Genomic DNA, 11334 nt, shown 5'->3' on the forward strand with positions numbered 1-11334 from the left:
GAGTCTATGAGCATATTTTTTATGTCACAGACAGTGAAACAGAAGAGACTCAAGATACAAAATAATGAATGGAAATTGATCATATATTCATCTCCAACTACAACATATTCTCAACAACTCAAGATTCATCAAAAGAAAAATAGTACTTAAGTCCTACACCAAAACTACAAAATACTAGAAGTATAAGTGCTCCGGAGTGAAACACTACCAGATGTGTTATGCATTAGTGAGCAAGAGCAAATAAAGCAGTCTAATGGCAGGAGACTATGATCTGGTTCCCTTTATCTTCACATCAAAATGTAAGGTGGAGGTAGCAATGTAATATAGTGAGATACAAATATTGTACTACACGATACATGTGATAATTAAACAGTCCAATACAGTGTAATTTTGCAATGTAGTTATGTATTTTTGGTCCTGTCTTGATTTTCAATGTGCAATAATTATTGTTTAATGATATTTGATACAAAACAGAATGTACATTAAAAGGATTTTTGTTCACACCTCATAAAATGAGGTAAACAGTTGTTTGTGAAGTAAACATGTGTTACTCAGTAGTTTTTAATGCAAAATGGTGTAATTTATTTGATATAGATAAATTATAGTTGATGAATAAATTGTCACTCTTGTAGGCAAATGAAATATTACTTTAATTCTGACCATAATTTCCACGTTCTAATACTAATCAACTGAAAACAGTCATAACGTAATATTTAACACTCAAAGTCCCTGTATTTTATGAAAAAAAAGTACCGTTTAAAAGACGCCTTTGTTCTCTGTTGACCTTTGTGCCATGTGAGAAATTATTTGTATTATCTTTTTTATTGAAATTTACTTATAACATAAATTGTAATTACACATAAAACTGTCCAATCATTTGGGCATTTGAGATTTTGCTCATTTCTCTACAGTAATTTTTCAATATTTGTCAATGCAAAATTTTATAATTTGGATGTAAAGAAACTGCAAATCATGAATGTTGGAAAAGAATATTTGCTGTGGGAAAGTTGCTTGTAATGTCATAAGAATGGAACATATTCCAAGAGAGTCACACCAATATCTACTGTAGCAAACAATAATAATGCAGATCAGCAATGACGAATAAATCCAACTGAACAAGATAAGTAGAAATTATTCAGCAAACCATTGCTTGCTCGAAAAAAAAACTTCATCTTCTTTCATTTAAATACTCATATCCAGCTATGCTTAATACAAAAATGAATTTCTTTAATTTAATTATGTGTGTTTGAGAAGTACTAATATTGCAACCTCCCCCTCCCCCCTTCCCCTCCAAAAGAAAACTAATAAAATTATTATTGAAGTTTAAAATCAAAAATATATTAAGTGCACAGACTAAAACATAGACATGAGTACAGGATCAAGATCAGAAGAAGAACGGAAAAGAAACATTATTATGAAAATCATAATAAATTTACTTACTGTAGTGACTGATCAAAGATAGATAATCATTGATAGCATTATCACCAACACTGAAAACAATGATTTTGGAGTAAAGGTTCTGCAGACTCTGATCATCTTGGGTTAACCCGTTGCATCTAAAAACAAATATGAAGCTCTACAAAACAAATAAATTAAGATGAGAGAAGTCAAGGTTATCAGTCTACAAAACATGAACAGTTTCAAAATAACATTGAGAAAAAAAGGTTGGACTGAAGCAATAGAAGCATAAGGAGCAAATGAAAAATATAGTGCATTTCTTAAAACATTAATGGACCACTTTGATATAATCTTCCCCAAAATAATTTATCAGAAAAAGCAGGTCACCATAGACAATGGATTAACAAAGAAATAATAGACTCTGGACTAGATTGAATAAAGTCAGAGATACAGGGAATACAGAGACACATATACTATATCAGAGGAAATAAAGGCTATTAATAAGAGTAGTAAAGACCAGTTGATAAACAAACAGAGTCATAAAAATAAAATGAAAGATCATAGGATATTATTAACACTGAAAAGTATAATAAAAATTACACAAATGTTATTAACTGAATGAAAACAGAATGTCACAGTTACAGATGGAGCAGAACAATTTCATATGTGCTGTAAAAAATTCAAAGGGAAAGAAATCCAGGTCCAAAGCTGCCTAGAATACTAGGACAACCATCCTGCTCAGTATTCCTGTAACCAGTGACAAAACATGAAATCATAGAAATCATTGAGAAACAAAAATCTGAAAACTCTCCAGGAGATAATGAAATACCAAATAACCTAAAAAAAATGTGTGAGGGATGAAATAACAGAAATGGACTCTACTTTATTAAATTCAAAGATACATTCATTTTAGAGAAAACTGAGTCCTTGAGTGATCACATGCAGGGTATTCTAGAAGAATGGTCAATATTCAGGGATATGACAGGAATGCATATTTGAAGTAAAAAAAAAAAAAAATTCTTAAGGACATATGCCCTATTATAAAGGGGATTTCAAAATAAACAATGTTATTTATTTTCTGTATTATTAAATATATTTCTGGTTAACACATGTACATCAATCAGTAAACATTACAAAATGTATCTGACAGTTGAAAAATTCATATCTTAAACTCATTCATCTCTAAGCATTATCATAGACATCACATTACCATTGACGGTACTCTTCGACAGCATCAGGAGCACTACCATTTCAGAACCCATAAACATCCACCACATCTGCATACTCTTCATTAGTGTAAATGCTTCAAATGATCATACCTCACATATTCATGAATATTGATCATTCCCCTGCGACTTCCTGTACTCAGTATACCATATTGACCTTTCATCTGGGACATCCTGTATGCAGTGTATCACTAACTATGAAACATGTGCTAAATTTTTAGTTGTCACAATGATGATACACAATGGTGGCATACTTTATCATACAACCACCTTACAAAAATTACATTGATAATGCACGTAATTGGTTGTTGTGCATGTTGTATTCCAGGAAGATGTCTGCAGCTTCAGCACTAGCAGTGTGAGAAATATTCAAGCTCTCTCCTCCAATTTTCTCTTTTTCATAACTTTCACCATTAATTTCCTGCATGCTTTTAATTATTTCTTCATCTGTTGATGTTTGGTCTCCCTCACAGTTTTCCAAATTCAGCCACTTAACAACATTTCTTCACCAGTTTCTCCTCCTCATGGAAGCTTGTGGTACATGTTGCTGTACAAAGTGTCAGCAGCTGATGATTCTAAATCAACTGGCTCATCGTTGTCACTCGGTACTGGATCCAACACTTACTTCAGCTCTTCATTATGGTAGTGCTCTCCACTTTAGCCCATACTTTTGCTGTTTTAAAACATCGTCACTTAAGTTGATTGCTTTTCACACCTTCAACATACCCTTGGTAGAGTCATTTCCACATTCATTCAGCAGGAAGACAAGGATTCCATGTTGTTAGTGACATTTAATTGATGCCACAATTCCTTGCTCCACTGGCCGAATCTAGGCAGTTCCACTGGGTGGAAGAAAGTGTGTGTGTGTGTGTGTGTGTGTGTGTGTGTGTGTGTGTGTGTGTGTGTGTGTGTTTTGGGATCTTATGGGCACCCAGCAGTGAGGTTATCAGCACCCTGACATTTATTAAAACAAACAAATGTGGATAAGGACTAAGACTATTATACAGGTATGCACTCGTAACTGTGTGGTCATTTCGAGTGCATGCAGAAGAAAGAGTGCTTGTATACTTTAGAGTCACATCAGAAGGATGGCTGGAAGCATTTTCAATTACAAGAATAGCGTCTGTGGAAGTTTTTTCTTCTTCAGATCTCTTCTCACAGCTGGTAAAGCCACCAAATAATATTTCGCAATCCATCCACTCTTTCTTCTGAGAACAATACTGCACTGTTAATGGAAGATTTTGGGATTTCCAGCAACCAAGAGCAGAAATTTATCATTCCAACTTGCTTTACATCATACCATTAATATTACATGCTATTTCTGTTGTTTATATTTATGAGTTCCCTTCTCGTTCTTGGCAGCTAATGTTTTTAAGGAACCATCTTGTAAAACAGATTGGTTTCATCAGCATTGTACAAGGTATCAGCAGTTAAATATTCTTTTTTTATTATCTTCCATATCTTCTTCACAGACTCTTCTAGACCTTTTTTGTTAGCTGAATGACTTTCCCCGGTGACTGTCAGCTACTGCACAACATGTTGCTGCATACAAGTTACTGCTTCCAAGTTCTTTGTTAAATGGAACTGTTTTTACCTTTAATAGTGGGCCACTGACTGGAACTCTTTTACTTTTTTATTATAACAACCATCTTCATACAGTTGAAGAACATCTTTCTTTTTTATGTCATAAACAGTTGTTAATCCAGCAGTATGCTCAGCAGTGATGGCTTTCTGCAAAGAACCTCGGTTCAGCTTACCTAAAATTTAGAGTTACAGTTGTGACATAGTGCAACGTGTTTCCTTCCAGAAGCCAAGATACTGAACTGCAAAGAAAACCACAATTTCAAGTATGTATATCATGGTTTAAGACTGCAATTAACTAACAACATTGTTGCAGAAGATAATTCATTGGTGTGCACTTCATTTCTTCCTGAGTGACTAGAGAGTGGAAGTGAGTTTGATTACTGAGAGGCCAGACTACTGAGTGCCAGATTGGTGAGAGTTCAGTATACTTCCAAAAGTAGTACCAATAAACAAGAAAGGCATCAAAGCTACCAGAAATAATTATAGACTAGTATGTATAATATATATTTCCTCAAAAATACTTTTTTTTTTTTTAATAGTAGATGCACAGTAGTTTCCTAGAGAAATGTGGTACTCTGATTCTGGCCCAACATGGTTTCAAAAAAGGAAATGTACAGAAATAGTTATTTTTAACCTAACAGGACCTATTATAGATGCATTAGACAAAAGAAACTCAGTATCTGCTATGTTATTGGATTTGTCTAAGGTTTCGACACAATCACCCATACAGCAATAACAGAAAAACCTGAAAGCTGTCTCATAAGTGGACACACAGTGCAGATAATAAAGTCAAATGTTGGAATCTGAAAGAGGTGTGTTACTACAGAGTTCACATGCAGACCTGCAATCAGGACACAGCTATTTAGGATGGTGTACCTCATGGATCTTTACTTGGTCCATTTTTGTTCAACCACTTTATAAACAATATGTGACAGAGAAGGAACAAAATTACTGCATGCTGATGACATGACATTAGTAAATGTACAAAATAATCTGTAAACAGTGGAAGGAGGTGCATTTATTTCAACAAATAACACAGTGCAGTGCCTTGTGCAGAATGGCTTAATAATAAATCTTAAAAGTGTTGAAACAAGACTGGAAGAAGTTACTTCCATACTTTTTTTGAGGAATTATATGTGATAATAAGCTCCAGTAGGGGCAACATTCAGATATAATTTAACAGCTTGTACATCATACCAACAAACAATCTCTGTATACAATGTACCATGCTCTTTTTGAATTATATTTACAGTATGGTCTAACTTGGGGGTAACTTTAGTAACATTAATACAAAGATTATTTTTATATTGCAGAAGAATGGTCATTATGACCATCCTTCATTAAAAACAAACTGCTTCATGCAGAAATACCTGTCTTTCCAGCTATATGTAAATACAGAACAATAATTTCGTTAGTCAAAGGCAATAAATTACTAGAAAAAACATATGTTCATTCATATGATCCAGGAAATAAAGGCTTACTGAGAAGTATACCACAACAACTGAGAACTGTTGAAAGATATATACTCAGGTTTAAAACTGGTAAAGTGTCTTCCTAAGAGTCTACAGGGCAGTAGGAGTGAAAAGACATTGCAGAAACCACTTAAGGATTATTTAATGTGATACAAATTTTATATAGTCTAGAAGAGTATAGGTTTGAGTACAGGGGGACTTAATATTATCTATATGTCTGTATTAGTATCATCTGTTTGTAAGAGTGTATGAAAATAGTATTAAGAACCTGAATACATTGTGTGCATCATCTGTTTCTATATGTCAGTGCTGTAGTATCTTGAGCTGAAGAGTGTGGTATGTAAATAACTGTAAGAGCTAAATATAAATTGGAAGAAAAATGTATACAACATTACTACCACATCTGCCAATCTGTTGATTAAATTTGTAATATAAATACTAAATATTTTATGACATTAAACTAAGCTAAATAAAAACAAATAAATCTAGAGAATAACACAAAACAGTTGTTTGTAATTTGCCTCATGGGTCGGTATTGGGCACACTGCTTTTCATACTTTACATATACGAAATGGATACACCAGAGGGTGAATATGTCATCATATATAGTGATGTTACATCTCTTATAACTAATTATAGTGCTGAGAATGTACTGGAGAAAAGATTCGTTCTGAATATAATATGAATAAAATTTATTCATAAATGGAACAAAAACTATGTAAATGCAGGTCCATGCCAGTAGACATATCACCACTGAAAAATTAGCCTTGAAGTTGAGAATACAAACTTAAATGAGCCAGGCAGTTACAAGTTCTTGTGAATGGAAGTAGACAAGCACTTGTCTTGAAAATACCACATAGGTAATCTATGTGCAGAACTAGCTCCATCACATTCTTAATGAAGAAGATTACTAGCACATTAAAGAAAAACACATTACTGGGCATGTGCCATGGTCTTTTATGTCTATATGATACAGATTTGAAATGGTGTTGCTAACATACATACACAAACACATAGAAAAATTGCTTAAGCTCCAAAAAAAGGCGTAGGCTGAATTGCCAAATCACAACCACGAAAATATTGCACAAAAAAGTTTATCTTAAAATCTTAACATTTCAAACAATCAAGTAATTCTATATTTGAAGGAATATTATACTATATCACTGAATAAAGATTTAAATGCCTACGACACTAAAAACAGGAATGACCAGCAGAAAATTGCCCCTGCCAGAGCACAAAAAAGGACAAACATTCTCCAGCTGCATCAGTCCTCATTCCGCTTTCCTCACCAAAAAATTTCCACATGTGAACATATTCGTACTTTTTTAACACAGAACATTCTAAATCCTTTTTAGCCATACTCCGTCTGTAGTTAAGCCTTCATACTAAGCATGTCCCTCTCAGTGTCACTGTCTATATAAGTCTCCCTTCCACTGTCTCCTTTTTCTCCCATTCATGGCTGCTGCCAGTGTCTCCTCTCTCACTTCCACAGCCTCCGTTTCTGTTTCTTTCCCACTGCCACTGACTCCACCACACCTTGGATGCTCGAAAATTCTGGAGCGTTCAACTTACTTTTTCCCCTATACCTACACATTTAAAATTTCGATGCAAAATGCGCCATCTCCTATACCTACATGTTGAAGTTCTGTGGTCGGGGATGCTCCAGATCCCTCTAACTCAAATATTGTCTCCACTCATCAGTATTTTTCATTTCCACTGTCTCCTCTCTCTCTCTATTGCTCCCACTGCTTCTATCTACATCCATCTCTTCCTCTCTGCCATTGTCTCTCACTGACTATCAATACCTTTTGTCTCTTTGGATTCCACTGCTATTGTCCTTATCCATCTTTCTTTCACTGCCACTTTCTCCCATTATCACTGTCTACTCTCTCTTTCTCCCCCACTGGCATGCACTGTCTCCTCTCTCTTCCACTGTCACTGTCTTTCTGCTACTCTCCTTCAGCACAGAAAAGTGTGAATATGTTCACACGCCAAAATTTTGGGTGAGGAAAGTGGAATGAGGATTGAGGCAGTTGGCTCTCCACTTTTCTGTCAATCTTTTCAAGAACATATTCACCTTTTTTGTTCCCCAACAGGAGCATTTCCCTGCCGGTTCCCTTTTGTTCCCTGCTGCTTTTGAAACGAAGTCCACTGCTCAAAGTTTTGACAGTGTGTACACATTTATATACATTCACACTTAGAAACAGTAGATAAGTACGCATAATATGTGCTCAACAAAAAACCATTTCCTTTACTTTCTATGGATTCTCTTCTCATCAGTTGCAATTCATCAGAAATGCCGACTTATAATTTGTATCTTAAAGGCGCAAAATGTTAATATAAATATTTTACTGCATTTGCAGTCTGTCCAGTTTTAAACAATTTATTACAGTCAATTTAAGTTTTATCAGACATTTTAAGACTCCTTTCAGCCCACTTTTGTCGCTGCAGTACATCTTTGCCTGCATTTACATATCTGTATATGTGTCAAGTGCCCATTACATAAGACAGCGTGTTTTATAGTTTTATTAGTGAAAAATGCTTACTAAAAACATAGGCTGAAGACTTCAGAATCCTGGCGATGACCCTAGAATCAATTCATGTCTCCAGCTACCTAACAACCAAGAGACTGGGAGACTCAGACACAACATGAGTCTCCCATACTGCCAAGTCACTTATGGTGTGAATAGAAAATCAAATCAGTTTCACTGGTTGTGGGCAAAGGATGTATGTTGCACATTTTATTGTGTGCTGTGGCCGCAGTAGTACAATGTCCACTGACTCTGTTAGTGATAATGATATTATAATACAGTATTTCAATTACACTGAGAATAATATAAACTGTAGGTTAAAAGCTACCTAATTGCTCAATTACATTGGACAGAAAACATATTCGCATTGAAAAATTGCCTGGGACGGGTTCAAGTAACTTCAATTATAAACAATACCACTCCACATTATTGTTAGCATGCAGTGATGCTGAAGGTTTATTCATTAACACTGAAACCGATAATGTGGGTATAAATAGTGATGGAAGGGATATTTCGTGCTTCAGCAACTAAACATTGGATTACAAATGGAAGATTAAACACTCCATTGCCTTCGAGATTACCAGGTGATGAAAATGAATATACAGGGTGTCCCACTCAAACCTACCGATTTCCGGGACCCAGGAGAGGAAAACCACAGTAGATACGACAATGAATACTGCACCACATTGTAGAGCATCTCTGAGAATTTATATTCTCTTGTCAGATGTGCCAAGTATCGTCACCAGAGTGAAGTATAGTTGCATGGAGTGAAAATGGTGACTCCACAGTATCGTGCGCAAGCAGCAGTGTGGTTTGCAGAAACAAAGTCGCCGATTACTGTGCAAAGAAATTATCGTGTGTGTATGAATGTGATCCACGTGATATGAAAACAATTATGAATGGTATAGGAAGTTTCTGGAGCACATTACGGAGTTTCAGAAGAGACAGTAGAGGACATCAGGAAAACGTTTCTCAGAAGCCCACTTAAGTCAATTCCTCAAGCATCTCGGCAACTTGACGTACCTCAGTCAACATTGCATCGTGTAGTTCACCAGCGTCTTCATATGTGTACTTACAAAGTGCAATTTCTGCAACATCTGATGCCAAACGACAAACCACGCCAACAACAATTTGCTGCAAATATGATGCAGCGTAATGATATGGATTCCAACTTCTTGGAAGGATACTTCTTCTCAGATGAGGCAACCTTTCATCTATCATGAAGGGTTAATAGGCATAATGTTTGGATTTGGGGTTTGCAAAATCCGCACATTGTCATTAAACATGTTCGTGATAACCCTAAACTAAAATCTGTTGTGGGCTAATGCCCGACAGGATTGTTGGACCATTCTTCTTTGCAGAACAAACAGTGAATAGGTCAGTGTATCTGGACATGTTGGAGCAATTTGTGTACCCTCAGATACAAGACTTTCAACCCAACATCATTTTTCAACAAGATGGAGTTCCGCCGCATTGGTCAACGGCTCTTCGCGAGTTCCTGGATAGGAAATTTCCCAATCGTTGGATCGGACGCAGTGGACCCATTGCCTAGCCACCACATTCACCTGACATTATGCTACTGAATTTCTTCATGAGGGGATTCGTGAAGGACTACCTGTATGTGACTAAAGTGGACTATGTACCTACATTGCGATATCATATCACTAATGCGATTGCAACAATAACAGAGGAAATGTTACAAAGAACCTGGCAAGAAATTGAATATAGACTCGATATTCTTCCTGCAGCAAATGGTTCACATGTAAAGGTGTATTGATGATAAATAAATAAATAAATTCTTTGAAATGCTCGGAAATGTGGTGCATTTTTCATTGTCGTGTCTACTATGCATTCTTTTTCCTGGTTCTTTGAAATCAGGGAGGTTTGAATGGGACACCCTGTCATTTCCAATATTACTTTGTAGGAGATGAAGCGTTTCCGTTGTCATGCTACTTGATGATACCGTACCCACAAAGGACACTCGATAATGTGAAGACAATTTATTATCGTAGATTAAGCAGAGGAAGAAAATGCATGGAATGCGCGTTTGGAAACCTAACGCAGAAGTTCCAAGTCCTGAGCAGTCCTACTCGTTCTCTAACTACAGAAAGAGTGGTGACATAATAAAATAATACTGGATAATTTAATGGAAAACATGAAGGTATCCAATACAATTGTGATGAGTAACAATGCAACAACACTGAAACGCCAACAGTCAGAATACAGTCAAGGAAAGACATTGCACTGCATCTCCATTCTAGAGCTTATGAAGTAAGAAATTATTTAGCCAACTACTTTTCGACACCTTGTGCTTCCCTCCCATGGCAGTGAAAGTACTACATCAATAATGACCAGATCTACTGTAATTGTCTTTCTTTACAAAGCTTTTTATGCGTAATGTGTATTTCTGTAAAACGTTTTAATGAATTTCTGTACGTTTTTATTAGTGTATTGATAAGTAATTAAAACCATTTTAGTTCTGTATTTGTTACGTTTATTGTTTAGTGGGCGCTTTTAAATCGTTGATTAGTTTTTCAATAAAATGGATTTAAAGCATAGTGAGTAGGGCGAATTTATTTTATGTTAGAAATGTTAATTACTGATACTGAACCTATCTGATGATCAACCTCCTTGGCTACTTCGTGCCGTGCTCTCTCTGTCACCTCCTTCATTGAATACCCTTTCAATTTGTAAATATACAGTTCCGGATATTTATCCACTTTTCCTACGAATTTAAAATTAAACATTTGTTCCTACATTACGCAACCCAGCCGTATGAATGCAACTGAGAGACTGGGAGACTCGGTGACTAGCATGTCGGGTCACATAGTATCCAAGTCGCAGCGACTCTGGCACGCCACTACTGCACTATCTCCATCTGAATGACCCCATCTAATTACACATGTCGGGTCTCTTGGTCGCAGAGTATCTCAGTCGCTTGGAGACTTAAGTTTTAAGGCCCTATTCACACTGGGATACTGTATTATAATATCGTTATCACTAACAGCGTCAGTGGACGTTGTACTACTGGGGCAAGGCATACAATAAAGCACGCTACATACATCCTTTGCCCACAACCAATTTTCTATTCACACTGCAAGTGACTCGGCAGTACGGGAGACT

At 36.0% G+C, this 11334-nt stretch overlaps 1 long non-coding RNA gene across 1 annotated transcript in view; it reads right to left on the reverse strand.

Moving 5' to 3' along the window:
* The window catches only part of LOC126181063 (uncharacterized), a 39830-nt gene extending 28826 nt beyond the window's left edge, over window positions 1-11004 (reverse strand). Inside the window, exons 1-2 of the long non-coding RNA XR_007536696.1 lie at window positions 10823-11004; window positions 1441-1556 (exon numbers count right to left, since the gene is read on the reverse strand). This is a non-coding gene — a long non-coding RNA (uncharacterized LOC126181063). The remainder of the gene's footprint in view (window positions 1-1440; window positions 1557-10822) is intronic.
* Window positions 11005-11334: the final 330 nt, after the last annotated feature.

The sequence above is a fragment of the Schistocerca cancellata genome, chromosome 1 (assembly GCF_023864275.1).
Source record: "Schistocerca cancellata isolate TAMUIC-IGC-003103 chromosome 1, iqSchCanc2.1, whole genome shotgun sequence".
In the NCBI taxonomy this organism is placed as follows: Eukaryota; Metazoa; Arthropoda; class Insecta; order Orthoptera; family Acrididae; genus Schistocerca; species Schistocerca cancellata.